The sequence below is a fragment of the Chiloscyllium plagiosum genome, unplaced genomic scaffold (genome assembly GCF_037043375.1).
Source record: "Chiloscyllium plagiosum isolate Xiang-an unplaced genomic scaffold, Cpla_swu_hap1 HiC_scaffold_23, whole genome shotgun sequence".
NCBI lineage: Eukaryota > Metazoa > Chordata > Chondrichthyes > Orectolobiformes > Hemiscylliidae > Chiloscyllium > Chiloscyllium plagiosum.
In genome coordinates this window covers 59,504,772-59,524,336 of record NW_028270161.1, presented here as the reverse complement: position 1 = coordinate 59,524,336, position 19,565 = coordinate 59,504,772, and the positions used below count along the sequence as shown (strand labels likewise).

Below are 19,565 nucleotides of genomic sequence, written 5' to 3'. Positions count from 1 at the left end.
ATGTCTTTTTGTTAGAGATAATTTAGTTTAAATATTTCAAGGATTCCTAATTAATAATTATGCTGCAATCACACCTTACTATTAGATTTGACCTGTAAATGAACTTTATACCACATATCTACTCCCATCACCAAGGCCACCTACTTTCATCATTGTAACATCATTCAATTCCATTCCCAAATCCTTCAATTAAGCCCCACCCTATCTAACCTTCTTAGTTCATTGGTTCTGAGACTCATTGTGCCTTTTTTGCCTTTGCATTTGTGTACTTGGCTATTCCTGGTCTCTCCTGGCTAACTTCCCACCTTTCATCTTAAATAACTTTGAGACTTTGAACTGATTAAACTCTACTGCATCAAATCCATTGCTCTCTGTGCTTGCAAATCGACATTGGCTCCCAGCTGAGCAACAGATTTTTTTTACATAATCCAAATCTCTGGATGGCATCACTCCCTTCCATTTTTCTGTAAGCTTTATTTCACCAGCACCCATCCACCCCCACAAAGTCTAATCTGCCTGACTCTATAATCCTTTTAGAAACTGTACTCCTCCAATTCTGGCTCTTGCTCTTATTAATCATAGTGTACCATGACACTAGGCTCTGAAATTGCCTCCCACAATCCCTTTACCTTGTTTTCCTCCTTCAAGGTGCTTCTCAACCTAGCTGTTTGACCAAGCTTTTTGTCATCTGTCCTGCTGCTGTTTATTCGGCTCAGTTCTGAACTTCAGTGGCAAGTCTTTGAAGTAGCCTCGATCATGAGGTGTGCTTGTGACATTGCAAGTGCGATACAAATTCAAGCTACTTCATCAATTTATAGAAACATAGCTCTTTGTACAAAAATAAAAATTAATGTTTTGTTTCACAATTGTTACCTATGAGTGAACTGCCTTCTTGTTACCCCTCATAACAGGCATTTTTGCACCTCTGTTGTGTTTTCCTTTATGATTTACTTATGTTTGTTTAAATTGGTATCTAATTTCAGCTTGACATGCTGAGTGAATTTAAGTCTGAAATTTGTAGGTTCAAATCACACACCAGATAGTTTGAGCACAAATTCTGGCAGTGCTGTGCCATCAGAGGTTCCATCTGTCAGATAAGTCATTTGACTGAGATTTAGCCTGCTGTTCAGTTGGGTATGAAAGATCTTATTTTCCATATGAGGCCACTCTATAACTTGTTCATGTGCCTCTCACTGACAAGACTGTAATTTATTGCTAATTGCCCTTTGGGAAGTATTGGGAACTGCTGGCTTGAACAATCAGCTTTGCAATGTGGTCGCCCCCCAGGGCTGCTAGTAAGCGGGTTCCAGCATTTTGATCCAGACGTAGCAAAGGAGTGGTTATATAGTTAATTCAAAGTCAGGATGGTTTTCCATTAGGAATGGAATTTGCACATAATAATGTTCCATGTCTCTGCTACTGTTTGTCTTCTAAGTAGTATTGGTCGTGGTTTTGGAAGTTGTTGTAGTGCATCTGTAAGTGGTACATACTGTTTTCACTGGTAGATAGAATATGGATGGGATGCTAACACAAACTGGTTTCCTGAGCTTGATGATGTTGAGCTTTTGAGGTGTTGTTGGAGCTACATTCATCCAGACAAATGGAGAGTATTCCAAGACACTCCTCACTTTTTAGGTTGGGAATCAAGATAAATTATTTGCTGAAGAATTCAGCATCTAATCTGCTTCTAAAGCTACAGTATTTATTTGGTTGGTCCAGTAAAGTTTCTCCTCAATACTCACCCCTCACTTTTCCCCCAGATGTTGCTGGGGGTTAGTAATGTTGCTAAATGAAAGGTGAGATTCTGTCTTATTGTAGATGGTCATTGTGTGACTCTCATGTGATACGGATGTTAATTGGTTCATATCAGCTCAAGCCTGAATATTTCTGAATAATGTCTTCAGGACAAATGGAACTGAACACCGCATTTATGTGAACAGTTCCACTTCTGATCTCATGTGAAAGGGAAGGTTATCAATAAAGCACCTCAAAATGAGTAGGCCTAGGACATCCCTGCACCCACCTAGAGTACATTCTCACTCTTGCTATCTTCAACAAGTCCTCGAAATAGTGTTCACCATGGAGATGTCATTGATTCATCAGCTGGTGCGGGGATGTCAATTTCTTTCACCAAGAGTGGCTCAGTAGTATCATTTTTGAATGAACACTGGAAGAATACAGTTTATATACTGCTGCATAATGAAAGCACAAGCAAAAAGTAGCCTCAACCTCACAATCCACCTGTGCAGATGCATCTATCCATGACAACGTTAAGTGACCTATGCACCCTGTCTTTGTGAAGATGAAGCACCATCTTCACAGTGAGGATACAGTGTAGCCTCATTCCTTTTGAAGGGCTGATGCCCGAAATGTCAATTCGCCTGAACCTTGGATGATAATCAGTAGGAGGTTTCCTTGCCAATGTTATATTAATGCCATGATAATTCATGGAGTCTGAATTCAATGTTGACGACTCCCAAAGCAACTCCCTCTTGACAGTATGATAGTGCACCATTACTCGTGTGCAGAAATTGTGGTGCAAATTTGGAGTTATTAATTGCATGGTATTATGTGGTGAGTATGACTGTGTTGGACTGTCGCTTGACTAATCTATTTGGACAGTTCTCCGAATTTTTGTATGTTCTCTGATGTTGACAAGCATTTTGAGGCATTTGTTTTGGCTGAAGCATAGGTCAATACTCGGTAATTAATCAGTTTTATTTATTTGGACCATATAACGTCATGGCGAGGCGGTTGCATTGTGTCACTGTTACCAGACTAGTAATCTAGATGAATGTTCTGTGGTTATGGATTTGTATCCACTCATGGCAAATGGTGAAATTTCAAATCATTTCCTAAGTCAGGAATTAAAAGCTGCTTAAATGGCAACTGTATAACCACTGTTGATTGGTGTTAAAAACTTGTGTGGTCCACTTAAGGGAAGGAAATCTGTCATCATTATACAGTCTGGCCTACGTGTAACTCCCAAACTCTCAACCATGTGCTTAATTCTTAGCTGCCTTTGAAAGCTACTTAGTTCAAGGCTAGTTATGGGTGGGTGATAAATACCAGCCCAGCATTAAAGGATGCTCGTAAACCAGATAAGTTTTTAATATATTCATTAGTTTTGTGATTACTATTGCTGATGCTTGCACTTTAATCCCATTTTTGTTTAATTACTTCACTTGAAATTCCACTGTGATGACAAATAATGTTTCTGTATCAATAATCCAGGGCTCTGGGTTGTTGTACTCCAAAGGTAACTGTATTTAAATAGAATTCAACTCCACACTTCCATGTGAGAGCTTTAAGCTGGCCACACTTCACAAAACTCTCACCCCACTGAATGCTAGTTTCCCATATTTATGCCACCAATTCAAATCCAATTAACTCTCAATGTGTCTACCATCTGTTTCCTTCCATAAGGTCCAAGGTATTCATTCGGACTATGTTAGTTGATAAGATTCTCTGTTTTCCTTCCAGATAAACCTGTCTTCATTTTTTTAAAAAACAAAAAATTATCAGCTTAATTTGTGTTCTTTTTACATCAGTGTTCCAAGCAGCCTTTTGCCAGTATGTTGTCACTGAATATCAAACTTTACTGTTCTTGGAGTCATAAATGTTTGAAACAAATTATCAAAACTGGTTAAGTCTCCAATTAACCTGTTGGCAAGGCTCAAGTTAATGCATGGACCAGGTTTCAGTACTTAATAACTACTATTTATTACAAATAGATTCTGACCATAAGTAAACAACTATGAACTATCGACGGCATGTCATAGACACTGAATTAACCACAGACAAACACAAAGTGCAGAATTACGGGTCTATAACATGATGAAAGTTCTGTGAAGTCATCACAATAACTCCTCTCAATTGACCTGCTTCACAAGTTATACTTAGCATGAAATTTCTGGCACTGTTTGTTTGATGTAAAGCAGGAATAATTATTTATTACTAACAAAAAGTACTTTGCAAAATTCTCAGAATGGCAATGAAAATAAACCTCTTAAAACTACTAACTTCTGGACTATAATCCCAAAATCCTCCTTTTCCCCCAAGTCAAAATGAAAGGTTAGTAGTGAAGGTTCGATAATTAGTTAAAGATAGGGAGAAAAGTATAAGCCACATAGAGTCACAATCATAATGATGCACAGCACGGAAACAGATCCTTCGGTCCAACTTGTCCATGCCGATCAGATATCCCAATCCAATCTAGTCCCACCTGCCAGCACCTGGCCCATATCCCTCCAAACCCTTCCTATTCATATACCCATCCATTTGCCTTTTAAATGTTGCAATTGTGCTAGCCTCCACCACTTCCTTTAGCAGCTCATTCCATACACGTACCACCATCTGAGTGAAAAAGTTGCCCCTTAGGTCTTTTTTATATCTTTTCCCTCTTACTCTAAACCTATGCCCTATAGTTCTGGACTCCCCCACCCCAGGAAAAAGACCTTGTCCATTTATCCTATCCATGATTTTATAAACCTGAATAATGGTCACCCCTCAGTCTCTAACACTCCAAGGAAAACAGCTGCAGCCTATTCAACCTCTCCCGAAAGCTCAAATCCTCCAAGTCTGGCAACATCCTAGTAAATCTTTCCTGAACCCTTTCAAGTTTCACATGGCTGGACTCAGAATGTTTGAATCTCATGCAAATAATTCTGACCTCCAAATGTTCCAATATCCTCTGAGCAACTTGATAGCAGTTTGGTGATAGAGGAGTTTAAGCCTTGGAAAGAATTGCTGAGTTGGGTTGATTTCTTCTTCTGGACAGTCTCGTCATGGTACAGTACCAGTTAGACACACGTGATACGGCTCTTTGTTTAAATGATCTCTTCCCCACACATCTAGTAAAGCTTGACATTTACTACTCCAGTCATAGTTATCTGTTCTTTGCTTCAAGCAGTACTTAGCATCTGATGTTCGTTGGAAAACAGCCCTCGCCTATTCAGCCTCTCCCTAAAGCTCAAACCCTTCAATCCTGGCAACATCCTTGTACATCTTTCCTGAATCCTTTCAAGTTTCACAATATCCTTCCCATAGCAGGGAGACCAGAACTGCGCACATTATTCCAAAAGTGGCCTAACCAATGACCCGGTCAGCCGCAACAAGATGTCCCAACTCCTATACTCAATGCTGTGACCAATAAAGGAAAGCATACTAAATGTCTTCTTTATTATCCTATCTACCTGAGACTCCACTTTCGAGGAAATATGAACCTGCACTTGAAGGTCTCTTTGTTCAGCAACACTGCCCAGAATCTTACCATTAAGTGCATAAGTGATGCCCTGATTTGCCTTTCCTTGCATTTATCTAAATTAAACTCCATCTGCCACTCCTTGACCCAATGGCTCGTCTGATCAAGATCCCTTTGTACTGAGGTAACCTTCTTTGCTTTCCAATACATCTCCAATTTTATTTTCATCTACAAACTTCTTAACTATGTCTCCTATGTTCACATCTGAATCATTTATATAAATGACGAATAGCAGTGGACCCAGCACCGATCCTTGTGGTACACCACTGGTCACACCTGTCTGAAAGGCAACCTTCCACCACCACCTTCTGTCATCTACCTTCAAGCCCGTTCTGTATCCAAGTGGCAAGTTCTCCCTGTACTCCATGTGATCTAACCTTGCTAACCAGTCTACCCCTTTTTACCATGAGGAACCTTGTCGAATGCCTTACTGAAGTCCATGTAGATCATGTCTATCGTTCTGCCCTCATCAATCCTCTGTTACTTTCTCAAAAAAACTCAATCAAGTTTGTGAGATGTGATTTCCCACGCACAAAGCCATGTTGACTATCCCTAATAAGTCTTTGCCAATCCAAGTATATGTAAATCCTGTTCCTCAGGATTTGCTCCAACAACTTGCCCACCACGATGTCAGGCTCACCAGTCTATAATCCCCTGGTTTTTCCTTAGCACCTTACTTAAATAGTGTCTCCACTTTAGCCAACCTCCAGTCTTCTGGCACCTCATCTGTGACTATCAATGATCCAAATGATCTCAACAAGGGGCCCAGCAATCACTTCCCTAACTTCTAGGGTACACCTGATCAGGTCCTGGGGATTTATCCACCTTTATCCTTTAAGATATCCAGCATCACCACCTCTGTAATATGGACATTTTCTAAGATGTCACCATCTATTTCCCCACATTCTACATCTTCTATGTCCTTCTCCACAGTAAACACTGATACAAAATACTCGTTTAGTATCTCCCAAATCTCATGTGGTTCCACACATAGTCTGCCTTGCTGATCTTTGAGGGGTCCTATTCTGTCCCCAGTTACCCTTTTGTCCTTAATGTATATATAAAATCCCTTTGGATTCTCCTTAACCCTATTTGCCAAAGCTATCTTATGTCCCCTTTTCGCCCTCTTGATTTCCCTCTTAAAAAAACTCCCACTGCTTTTATATTCGAAGGATTCACGATCTCTGCTATCAATACTTGACATATGCTTCTTTCTTATCCTTGACCAAAGCCTCAGTTTCTCTAGTCATCCAGCATTCCCTACAACTACCAGCCTTTCCTATCACCATAACATGAACATACTGTCTCTGGACTCTCGATATCTCATTTTTGAAGGAATTCCATTTTCCAGCCGTCCCTTTACCTGTAAACATCCATCCCTAATCAACTTTTGAAAGTTACCATCAAATTGGCCTTCCTCCAATTTAAACTTTTAGATCCTGTCTATACTTTTTCATTACCATAGAATTATGGTCACTGGTCTCAAAGTGACACCTCAGTCAGTTGCCCTGCTTTATTTCCCAAGAGTAGAAGGTACATCCACATACTGATTCAGAAACATTTCTTGTACACATTTAACAAATTCCTTTCCATCTAAGCCCTTAACACTATGGCAGTCCCAGTCTATGTTTGGAAAGTTAAAATCTCCTACCGTTACCACCCTATTATTCTCACAGATAAGTGAAATCTCCTTACAAATTTGTTTCTCAATTTCCCACTGAATGTTGTGGGGTCTAAAGTACAGTCCCAGTAAGATGATTATTCCTTTCTTATTTCTCAGTTCCACCCAAACATATTGTGACTGGACATATTCCCATGATTATCCTCCCTAAGTACAGTCATAACGTTATCCCTAATCAAAAATGCCACCCTCCTGTCTCCCTATCTATTCTTCCTGTCGAATTTGTATCCTGGAACATTAAGCTGCTACTCCTGTCCATCCCTGAGTCATGCCTCTGTAATTGTTGTGATTTCCCAGTCACATGTTCTTAACCATGCCCTGAGTTCATCTGCTTTCCCTGTTCGGCTTCTTGTATTGAAATAAATGTAGTTAATTTACCTTGTTTTCTGGTTTGTTCTTGCCTGCGCTGATTGTTGTGAGTTTTCTCAACTGTACAAGTCTCAGACTGATCTCTTTCCTCACTATCTCCCTGGATCCTGCCCACCACCTTACTAGTTTAAATCTTCCCGCCAGTATATTAGTCCCCTTGCAATTCAGGTGCAATCCGTCTTTCTTATACTCGCTGATCAAATTCCAGCCATCAACTGGAATTTGTGGGCGGCACGGTGGTACAGTGGTTAGCACTGCTGCCTCGCAGCGTCAGAGACCCGGGTTCAATTCCCGCCTCAGGCGACTGACTGTGTGGAGTTTGCACGTTCTCCCCGTGTCTGCGTGGGTTTCCTCCGGGTGCTCCGGTTTCCTCCCACAGTCCAAAGATGTGCAGGTCAGGTGAATTGGCCATGCTAAATTGCCCGTAGTGTTAGGTAAGGGGTAAATGTAGGGGTATGGGTGGGTTGCGCTTCGGCGGGTCGGTGTGGACTTGTTGGGCCGAAGGGTCTGTTTCCACACTGTAAGTAATCTAATCTAAAACTATGCACACTAGTTTTTGGCTTTGCAACTGCACCCTGTAATTTTTCCTTCCAGATTATAAAACTTTCCTTACTGGTTGTTCTTGTACCTGTTGTGAGGTCATAGGGTTAAACTCCCTCTTGCTTTGGTTAGCTTTCTGCAGGGTGGGTGTGACCATTCAGCAGCCAATTTGATCCGTGCTAATTCTTGCTGTCCCACTCCACAGGCAGACAAAGAAACGTCATCATGTGTGGAGCTAGGCAAAAAAACTCAGCAAACAGTTCAACACCACCACTCGTCATGATTGGATGGAATGTTCCTCTTGTTTGCTAAGTCTTCTGTTCGTTGACTTTTTTTTCTCCCCCTTCAGCTTCTGTCATATTTTCATGGGAGGCACAGAGTGACTGGTTTTCAAATTATAGTCTGTTTTATTGGTTAAAACCAATAACAATAGGCAATTTAGCCCTTTGAGCCTGTTTTGCCATTAAACATGATCATGGCTGATCTTATCCTGGTCTGAAACCACTTTCCTGCCTACTTCCCATAGTCCGTTGTCCCACTTTTCATCAGAAACATACCTATTTCTGTCTTTGATCTGTTGATTGATTCTGTCACCAGTGTAAACGTGACCTAAATGAGTTTCGGTAGCATGCTTTTTAAAAGTGCAGTGATTCCTTCTTCAGTGCTTTGTCATAAAATAATTCTTATCCCAATTCAGTCCACAATCAAAATTAAATAAAAAGATACTGTTTTTACATTATCCAACAGTTGCTTAAAATTTGCTGCTTCATTTTGAAACACCATCAGCTGACTGCTGCTATCCAACCATTTCACTAAAAAAAATGGTTTTATGTACTTGGTATTTTTGCAATGATGGAAATTTAAAAATACAGTATGATGCTACATTTAATTTTTAACGATTTTTTTGTTCACTTGAATAAAATCTTCCTCCTTGGGATTTTTCATATTTTTACTCATTAACACTTTACTCATAACTGGCATCTGACAGCCGTTGGGTATCCAGCCATTTCAGCTGTCCAGCATGACAGTAAATCCTGCATTTCTGTTTTGGAAGCCACTATATCGTTTTGTGAAGCCCTACTCTGACTAATAGCAACACAGCTAACATTTTCCAAGTATGATTACAGATACAATATGGTAGCTGATCGATTCTGCCTGGTTTCCGATTCAAGCCTGAAAAGCCCGACTTTGAATTTTGAATCATGCTTCAAACTCTCTCATGACAATATTTTCAAATTCACTTCTTCCCACCCCACAGAAGAAGCATCTACATGCATCATAAGTCTGAAAGCTGCCTCTTATGCTAGTAAAACATGTCTTGGTATGGTTTTAACTGAAGAGAACCCAATTTTAGTAAGATAGACATTACTAAGAAGTTAGCAAATTCTAGTATCTCAAAATCATACAGAATAGAAGAGGTCCTTCAGGCCATCAAGTCTGTACTGCCAAAAATATACGACCACTTACACTAGTCTCACTTATTCATACTGGGCCCAAATTTTTGAACGTTACACCACTTCAAGTGTTCATCCAAGTACTTTTTGAAACTGAAGTTTCCCACCTAAAATGTCCTCCCAGGCAATGCATTCCAGAATCCTCTACCATCCTCTGCATTAAAAACTTTTCCTTAAATCCCTCCAAACCTCCTGCCTTTCACTTCAAAATTATGTGCCTTTTATATTGACTCTTTGACTAAGGGGATCAGCTGCTTTACATTCACCCTATCCATGCCCCCATAATCTCTGTCAGGTACACCTCAACATTCTCTGCTCCAAAGAAAATAACCCAATCTAGCCTCTTTACAACTGAAATGTTGCATCCCAGGCAATGTCCTTGTGAATCTCCTCCCTGTTGTGTGGTGACCAGAACTCCAGCTGTGGCCTAACCAATGATCTGTACAGCTCCAATGTGACCTCTAGGCTCCCATAAGATACTTCATGACTGATAAAGGCAAGTATCCCATTTGCCTTCCTAACTACTGTATTAAGCTTCCTGCCACCTTCAGGAATCGGTGGACTAGTATCCCAAAATCCTTCTGTTCCTCTGAGCTTTCTCGTGTCTTGCCATCGTTGAATACTCCCTTGTTCTATTCTTTTTCCACCATACACTTAGTAGTTTAAATTCCAGAGTGTCCAACTGTTTTTTTTGCCTATTTTGGAAGAAGAATAAATCTCTTGAGCTGAGCTCCATGCAGAAATGCTGCTTTAAAATGAATTGATCTAACACACAAGCATTTGTTGATAATGTCAAAAAAATCTTCAACATTGTTTTTCTTACTGCCAGTGAATCTACTCTGGTATCTTGATGCCCCAGTTTTCCTTCAAAACCTCATGCCACTGTACGGTCATAGAGTCATAAAGATGTACAGCATGGAAACAGACCTTTAGTCCAATTCGTCCATGCAGAACAGGTATTTTTCCCCTCTCACCCTAAACTTTTGCCCTCTAGTTCTGGACACCCCCAATCCAGGGAAAAGGCCTAGCCTTTTCACACTATCCATGCCCCATATAATTTTATAAACCTCTATAATGTCACCTCTCAGCTCTGATGCTCTAGGAAAAACAGCCTATAGCTCAAACCCTTCAATTATGACAACTTGCAAATCTTTTCTGAACTCTTCCAAGTTTCAGAATATCATTCCGATAGGAGAGAGACCAGAATTGCATACAGTATTCCAAAAGTGGCGTAACCAATGTCCTGTACAGCTGCAACATGACCACCCAACTCCTATACTCAATGCTCTGACCAATCAAGAAAAGCTTACTAAACACCTCCTTCACTTGGTAAACTTCTGTGGTGCATTTTGGTGATAGTACACACTGCTGTTACGGCACCTCAGTGGGAGGGAGTAATCGTTTGTGAAAGTGGTGCCAATCAAGTGGGTTGCTTTGGCCTGGATGGTATCAATCTGCCTGTGTTATTGGAGCTGCACCCATCCAGGCAAGTGGGGAGTATTCAATCACACTCCTAACTTGTGCCTTGTAAATAGTGGACAGGCTTTGGGGAGTCAGAAAGTGACTTGCCACATTATTCCTAAGCTCTGACCTGTTCTTGTGTTTTAACTGTAATGGAAGAGGCAAAGAGAATGGTAAATTATAGAGCACAAGACTTCAGTCCTATTGCTGCAATGTCCTAGTGTTGTCCCGTATTCCCCTCTCAGTCGAAGCAAACAGTCAGAGACAGTGTGGTTTGACCTCCTTCATCTCTATTCCGGGTCCTGGAGGGAGAGAGCGCGATCGCCCACAGGCACAGGGACATGAGATCACAGTTTTCTCTGGAACAGCAGTTTCTCAATGAACTACATTGTTGTCATACAGGGAGGAGCATCCACATAATGCAACTTGCGTATTGATTGGGTGACCATTACAATCAGCGAGCATCAACAGTAAATATTAAGCCATCTGCTATTAGACAATGAATAACTGGCTTCACGTAATGAATACTTTTCACCTTGTTAACTGACATTATATACTGAATGCTACCTCATCTTGTCAAATGGCTCTACATATGAATGCATTTCCCACCTTGTTAACCCATTATCCTAGCCTGCAGCACCCCATTGTTAACTGTAAGTTCTTATCTGATCTGAGTCATGCTCAGCTGAACCTCTTGTTTCACAAAACTCAGAACTTAACTCTTTCCCTGCCTGTATACATTCTGACTCGTGGCCTTTGCAGTATCCAGTGCCTCTAACCATTTCTTGATATCACGCAAAGTGAATCAAATTGACTGAAAATTATTATCTGTGATGCTTGGAAGTGGAGGAAGCCGAGATGGATCATTTACTTGTCACTTCTAGCTGAATATTGCTGCAAATGCTTCAGCCTTATCCTTTGCACCAGTGTGCTGAATTCTTCCATCATTGAAGATGGGGATATTTGTGGAGCCTGCCCCTCCCAGTGAGTTGTTAATTATCCACCTCCATTCACAGCTGGATGTGGCAGGACCGCAGAGTTTAGATCTGATCAGGTGGTTGTGGGATCACTTAGGTCTGTCTATCACTTGCTGCTTATACTGTTTGACATGTGAGTATACTTGATAGCTTCATCAGGTTGAAACCTCATTTTTAAGGTATGCATGGTACTGCATTCCTTCACTCTGCATTGAACCAGGGTTAGTCCTTTGGTTTGATGGAAATGGGGGAATATGCCATGCCATGAAGTTGCAGATTATGCTGGAATACAATTCTGCTGTTGATGGCCCACAATGCCTCGATGAGTTGCTAGATATGTTCTAAGACTGTCCCATTTAGCACTGTGATAGTTCCACATGACATGATGGAGGGTATTCTTCGTTTCCAAATGGACTATACAGTGGTCACTCTTAACAATAGAATCATACAATCCCTACAGTGTGGAAACAGGCCATTTGACTCAGTAAGTGCTCCCCACCCTCCAAAGGGTAACCCAGTCAGACGTATTTCCCCTACCCTATTACTCTACATTGCCCCTGACTAAAATTCTGAATGAAATGAGATCAGCAGAATATTAGCAGTCACAGTACATGCTTCCTATCAGAGCCTTTTAAATCTTCTGGAGTCCCAAAACATTTTACAACCAATTAAAAGTGTAGTCACTTAACTCAGAAAATACAGTGATCTCGATATGCTCATGGCTGGACTTTAGGGAAACCCCAAGAAATGGAACGTTCTGATGGGTAATTACCTTGTCTCGGAGTCTTTCTAAATCACTTAAGCTTAACTTCTCCTGGGAAACTTTTTTTAAGAGGATTAAAAACATTCTCTAACTCCTTGGTAGCTGTTAAACTGAACCCTCAACTCACCAGTTGTCCAAACCCTAATCGTACTGGATCCAAGATGGTGGCAGAGTAAGAAGCTCCAGTTCCTCTGCTCCAACCATTCTTTTCCTTTTGTTTTGAACTTTTAACTGAAACTTACCCAGAGGCAAATGGAGGAGAGTGATGGGCATTGCTGGCAAGTCCTGGAGACAGTCTGGAAGGCAAGTCCCAGACCAGGCCAGCAAGTTCTGGAGCAGACGTTCGCGAGTCCTGGACTGGAGGTGAGCGCACGTGACAATAAAGGCTAATTCAATTCAATAACCGCCTTCACCACCTGTCCCTTAGTTCCAGCACCTGGCAACCACCCACTCGTCCACCTGCACACAACCCCACATACCTAGGGGGCCAGGCAGCATCCGAGGAGCAGGAGAATTGACGTTTCGGGCATAAGCCCCCCTTCAGGAATCTTCCTGAAGAAGGACTTTTGCCCGAAATGTCGATTCTCCTGCTCCTCAGATGCTGCCTGGCCTGCTGTGTTTTTCCAGCATCGCATTTTTCAACTCTGGTCTCCAGCATCTGCAGTCTCACTTTCTCCCACCTACCTAGGCATATATTACCCTATCCTTTCACTCACTTTTACTCAATCACTGCCAAAGTTGCTTTTGGACCTTGTATTTCAAAGATTAAACTGTTTCAACAGTATCAAAAAAGGGATAATCTTGGCCTGCGACACTATTCCTCCACTGACTGAATTTCTCCCTGGTTTTCTCTGACAGATGCATTCAGGACAGGATAGGCTCAGAATTTTGATCAGCAAAACTGCCACAGGTAAGCAGGTAAATCTAAAGAGGACTGTCATTGGTTGAATCTATTCCAATTGTAACGGGAATTTCTAGGATAACAAATTTACGTATGGTTTCATCGTGCAACCCAAAAATGAATGACCAAATAATTTGATTTTGCTATAGACTAAGAAAGAACATTCTTCACATTGGACTATGACAGCTTTCACAAACAATATCAAAGTTTAATAGCCCAAAAAAACCTCTTCTGATAGCAATCCTTTCAGTATTGTACTGAAATATCAGGTTAAATCATGTGCTCATGAATTATGAACCAGTTTGAATGCACAATGACCAGCTCAGGGGCAAGACTGCTACCAACTCAGCCATGGTAACAAACTGAAATACACAATTAGTGCTGAAGTCCTAGTTAGTTCAAAATTTGCTAATCGTAGTCAAAGTGGTTGTCAGCATGACTGTATTTTTAAAAATTCAATCCTGATGGGGACATCACTCCAAAGTCAACATATACTGCTCATTCCTAATTCATATATATACTTTTGATGCTAATGATCAAAAAAAGGATACAGTAGCATAATGAAAAACTGAAAGAACTGCAGATGCTGCAAATCAGAAACTGCTAGACAAACTCAGCATATCTGACAGCATCTGCAGAGAGAAATCAGAGCTAATGTTTCAGGTTCGGTCCCTGAAGGATCACCAGACCAAAAACATTAAGTCTGACTTCTCTCCACAGATGCTGCCAGACCTGATTTTTTTCCAGCAATTTCTGTTATAGTATCATCATATAAAATTGTCTGAAGGAAAACCATATAGCTAATGAAATGAGGGAACAGGTAAAGGATACTTAAGTGTTAATAATGCTTGAATTGGTTGTATAAATAAGGGAGACTGTTGAATCCGTAATCCTCCACGTTGAACACTTGGAGCAAGAACGGAGGATGGCAAGGGTTGCAAAACATACTCTGGGTGGAAGATTTCAATATCCACCACTAAGAGCGGTTCAGCAGCAGCACTACTGATCGAGCTGGTCGGGTCCTAAAAGACATATCTGCTAGACTGGGTGTGCAACAAGGGTGTGATAGGAAGCATGTACTGTGACTGCTAATATTCTGCTGATCTCATTTCATTCAGAATTTTATTTTCTTGACATGGTGCTTGACACTTTGTCTAAACGTCTGATTGTTTAATCATGGCTGCCATTAGTTATTGCCAATGGACAGAATCTTCCCAGGCCATGAAAGATTAAGGTTCTAGCACAAATTTGTGAGTATTGTCTGAGAAGTTCAGTGAGACCTTATTTGAGTATTTTTCAACTAAGTTCCCAACATTGAGATAAGATTCTTGTTAATGAGTGGCAAGAGGCCTACTAAAGAAGATCATTGCTCATTATTATCTTTGTTACTTCCTAATCTCACCTTACTTACCATGCAGGATTGATTCCCATCCTACCAATAGGTAAATAGAAACTAGATATTGAAAATTTGTAACATGAAAGTTGGAGAGGGTGCCTGGCAACTCTAGCTTACTTGCTCAGCCAGAGCTAACAGAGTGTCCTAGGTGAGTGAGTAGATGGCACTGTATGACTTTAATTGTAATGTCTTCATATCCCAAGATTTGATCAGTGTTTTCTAATACTTGCTCTTAAAATGCATCTCTTGCTTGCAGGTCAATGTCACATAAATGTACAGGGCTGAATTTTAGCAGTGTCATTTTTGACTAATTTCATGAAGGGTTTTTATCCATGAAGTCCAATGAGTTTTTTCACACAACTGTCCCAAAACTGGTTCTAACCATCTACCCTTCCCCTATGGTGATCCCTCATCCAATATTAGCTTGTTTTTACATTTGTCAGAGCCAGAAGTAGATTCTCGAATCCCTACAGTATGGAAGCAGGTCATTCAGCTCATTGAGCCTGCTCTGATCCTCTGAAAAGCATCCCACCCAGCCTCACTCCCTACCCTGTCCCTGTAACCGTGCATTTCCCATAGCGAATCCACCCAACCTACACATCCCTGGATAGTATGGGCAGTTTAACATGGTCAATCCACCTAACCTGCAAATCTTTGGACTGTGGGAGGAAATCAGAGCACCCAGAGGAAATCCATGCAGACATGGGGAGAATGTGCAAACTCCACACAGAGAGTCGCCTGAGGCTGGCATTGAACCTGGGTCCCTGGCGCTGTGAGGTAGCAATGCTAGCCATTGTGCCACTCTCACTGTCCTCATCAGTGCTGGAATATCTGGGTACCAGCATGTTGATCACCCAGTCAAACACAATCAGTCTGGTGTTGCTGTACATTGTCCATAACATTTGCCCAGGACTAAAGGAAATCATGTCCCCTACCCTGAAAATATCTTCTTTTCAGTAAGTATCTCATTACATCTTGAAAGTTATTATTGAATTTGTTTTTAGCTTAATTAAATGCTCCCAATTGTATCAGAAAACAAACAAAACACTCATGCTGAAATCTGAAACTTTCCATTGACTGGAGAAATTTAATGTATACCCACAATTTGAAAAAAAAGTACTGTTAGGTTCCCTTCTTGAGATTCTTACAGGCTTGATATAACAGCAATACACCAACTTCTGAGAACAGCCACAATTTATTTAAGTAAGTACTAGTTTTTGGAGATCACTTAACACTCTTTACGATGTTTGCGGAGCGTGTCAAGCCAGGCTCCCTGAACAAGGGAATCGTCCTCCTTTTCGACAGGGTTTTACATCACAGTCAGTCATGTATGCAAGACACAGACCCTTGCCACTGTCCTATAGTCACATGCCACCCAAAAACAATGTTATGTGTTTAGATTATTTCCTTAAACGGTGCCTGATCGGGTTATTCCTTAAACGGTGCCTGATCAGGTTATTCCTTAAACTGTAGCACTTACAAAGTATGGTTAGATTGTCACATCCTGCCTCAAGACAGAACCCCCCCCCCCAGGACATTCAATTTCTTACATGTCAGCAGAATAAATTAACTCTTTAAAATCTCAGTATTGGTGAACTTGTAGTATCTTTAACCTTTCCATGGTCAGAAACAACATTTTGCTTGCTCTGCATTTGCTGTGTGAGACTTCAAGGAACCTTGGCAAAATTGAAATTGTTTGGAACTGGAGGGTAGGGAAACTCCACTAGTTGCAGTCATTGGGCACATGGGAAGATGCTTCTGGTTTTCGGAGATTGGCCACTACAAATATTTCACGTGATGGTGATCTGGCCCCAAACATCAAAGACCTTTTATCCAACATGCTCATGTCAGAGGTGGAGATATTCATTGATGATTGCATGATGTGTTCAGTACCATTCACAACCCCATGACTGTGTCCATATTCAACAAGCCCTGGACAGAATTCATGCTTGATCAGTTAAGTGACGAGTAGTATTCATGCTAAAGAAATACCAGACAATGATCATCTCCAACAAGAGAGTTTTCTTTTTTAGGTTGAGAACCCATTGCCTTTAGAAAGTAATCATTGAACCTGCATTCAATGTCCATTCAGACAGGGCATCATAACTCATTGAATTCATGTTTAAAATAATACTTCCAGTAAACTGGAACAGATCATCACTAGTACCATTCCAGTATACAGAACAACCTTGGTTATCCAAACATCAATTATATGAATTTTGGATGAGCTGAACAATACCTCAAAGTCCTGTAAAAATGTTATCCATTATCCAAACAATCAGTTATCCGAACAAAATACTCCTCTACCATCTCGTCCAGATAATGAAGGTTGTTCTGTATCACCTCTGCATGCTGTACAAGGCCTTGCCCACCTTTCTAAAGGTGGTGCCAAGTTGGGCATACTGGTCCAATTGTGATTTATAAAAGTTTAACATAATTTTCTCACTTTTGTCTTGTGCCTAAATTTATTAACCCAAGGCTCCTTTCCATTTTTATTTTTGGAAACAACTTTTTAAGTTTGCTCTGAGACCATTTAAAGATTTGTATATGTGAATCTCCCAGTTTTTCTGTTTCCCCTTTCAAAATTGTACTGTTTACTTTATACTGCTTGTCACTCGTTTTCCTTCAAAAGTGCATAACTTTACACATGCGCATTGCATTTCATTTGCTACATGCCTGCCCATTTCATCAATGTCTTTCCTAATGTCTTTCTATCATCCTCACTGAAACCCCCAGTTACCATTGGCTAGAAACTGAACTGAACTAGCCAAATAAATGAACACAGGTATAGTTAGTAAGTTTTCAGATGACACCAAAGTTGGAGGTGTAACGGACAGCGAAAAAGGTTACCTCAGAATACAGCGGGATCTTGATTAGATTGGCCAATGGACTGAGGAGTGGCAGATGGAGTTAATTTAAATGAGTGTGAGGTGCTGCAGTTTGGAAAAGCAAATCAGAGCATGACTTATATACTTAATGGTAAGGTCCTGTGGAGTGTGGCTCAACAAAGAGACCCTGGAGCGCAGGTTCACAGTTCTTTGAAGTAGAATCGCAGGTAGATAGGATAGTGAAGAAGGCAGAAGGATAGTATGGGCGGCACGGTGGCACAGTGGTTAGCACTGCTGCCTCACAGTGCCAGAGACCCGGGTTCAATTCCCGCCTCAGGCGACCGACTGTGTGGAGTTTGCACGTTCTCCCCGTGTCTGCGTGGGTTTCCTCCGGGTGCTCCGGTTTCCTCCCACAGTCCAAAGATGTGCAGGTCAGGTGAATTGGCCATGCTAAATTGCCCGTAGTGTTAGGTAAGGGGTACATGTAGGGGTATGGGTGGGTTGCACTTCGGCGGGGCGGTGTGGACTTGTTGGGCCGAAGGGCCTGTTTCCACACTGTAAGTAATCTAATCTAAAATTACACGCATTTGGTATGCTTTCCTTTATTGATCAGTCCATTGAGTAGAGGAGTTGGGAGGTCATGTTGCGGCTGTACAGGACATAGGTTCGGCCACCTTTGGAATATTGCGTGCAATTCTGGTCTCCTTCCTATCAGAAGAATGTTGTGAAACATGAAAGGGTTCAGCAAGTTTTACAAGGACGTTGCCAGAGCCGGAGGTTTTGAGCTATAGGGAGAGGCAGAATAGGCTGGGCTGTTTGCCCTTGAGTATCTGAAGCTAACTGGTGACTTTATAGAGGATTATACCATCATGAGGGGCATGTATAGGATAGATAGACAAGATCTTTTCCCTGCTGTGAGAGAGTCCGGAACTAAAGGGCATAGGTTTTGGGTGAGAGGGGTAAAATATAAAAGAGACCTAAGGAGCTACTTTTTCACACTGAGGGTGGTGCACGTATGGAATGAGCTGCCAGAGGAAGTGGTGGAGGCTGGTACAATTACAACATTTAAAAGACGTCTGGATGGGTATATGAATAGGAAGAGTTTAGAAGGATATGGGCCAAGTGATGGCAAATGGAACAAGATTAGGTTAGGATATCTGGTCGGCATGGATGAGTTGGACCGAAGGGTCTGTTTTTGTACTATACATCTCCATGACTCTAAGTGCAGTAGCTATAACAGTAGCTCCAAAGCCAGGGGCCCGGTGGCAAGTAATTTACTTATTTACTCTCCAAAGCCTGTCACCATCTTACAAGGCAGAAGTCAGGATAGTGATGGAGTAGTCCTCACTTGGTTGGATGAGTGCAGCTTCAACAACATTAACATAGCTTGACATGGTGGCTCAGTGGTTAGTGTTGCTGCCTCACAATGCCAGGGACCTGATTTCTATTCCAGGCTCAGGCAACTCTGTGGGGTTTTCACATTGTCCATACGTCAACATGGGTTTCCTCCAGGTGCTCCGGTTTCCTCCCACAATCCAAAGATGTGGCAGGTTAGGTGGATTGTCTGTCATGTTCAGGGATATGTAGGCTAGGTGGACTAGCTATCGTAAATGTGAAGTTATGGTAGGGGGGGCTAGGTCTGAGTGGGTCTTGAGAGGGTTGGTGTGAACTTGATGGGTCAAATCGCCACCTTCCATACTGTAGGAGTTCTATGACTCCAAAACAAAACTGCTCACTTTATCGGCATCATCTCCGCAAAATTTAATCCCACTAAGTAGCAGCAGTGTGTACCATCTAGAAGAAGAACTACAGAAGTTTGCCTGTGCTCCTTAGACACCACCTTCCATACTCATGGCTTCAACCATCCAGAAAGGAATTGGCAGCAGATAGGTTGGAACACCACCACCTACCAATTACCCTCTGTCACCATCC

The 19,565-nt window shown here is 41.5% G+C and overlaps 1 protein-coding gene across 6 annotated transcripts in view; it reads left to right on the top strand.

Moving 5' to 3' along the window:
• The window catches only part of cdk17 (cyclin dependent kinase 17), a 229,258-nt gene that overhangs the window by 6,475 nt on the left and 203,218 nt on the right, over positions 1 to 19,565 (top strand). The window contains exon 2 of one of the 6 annotated variants that reach the window (XM_087999733.1): positions 13,367 to 13,418. The exons of the other annotated variants lie outside the window; for them this stretch is intronic. The gene's annotated coding sequence lies outside the window, so the exon portion shown is untranslated. The remainder of the gene's footprint in view (positions 1 to 13,366; positions 13,419 to 19,565) is intronic. 6 annotated transcript variants of the gene reach the window in all.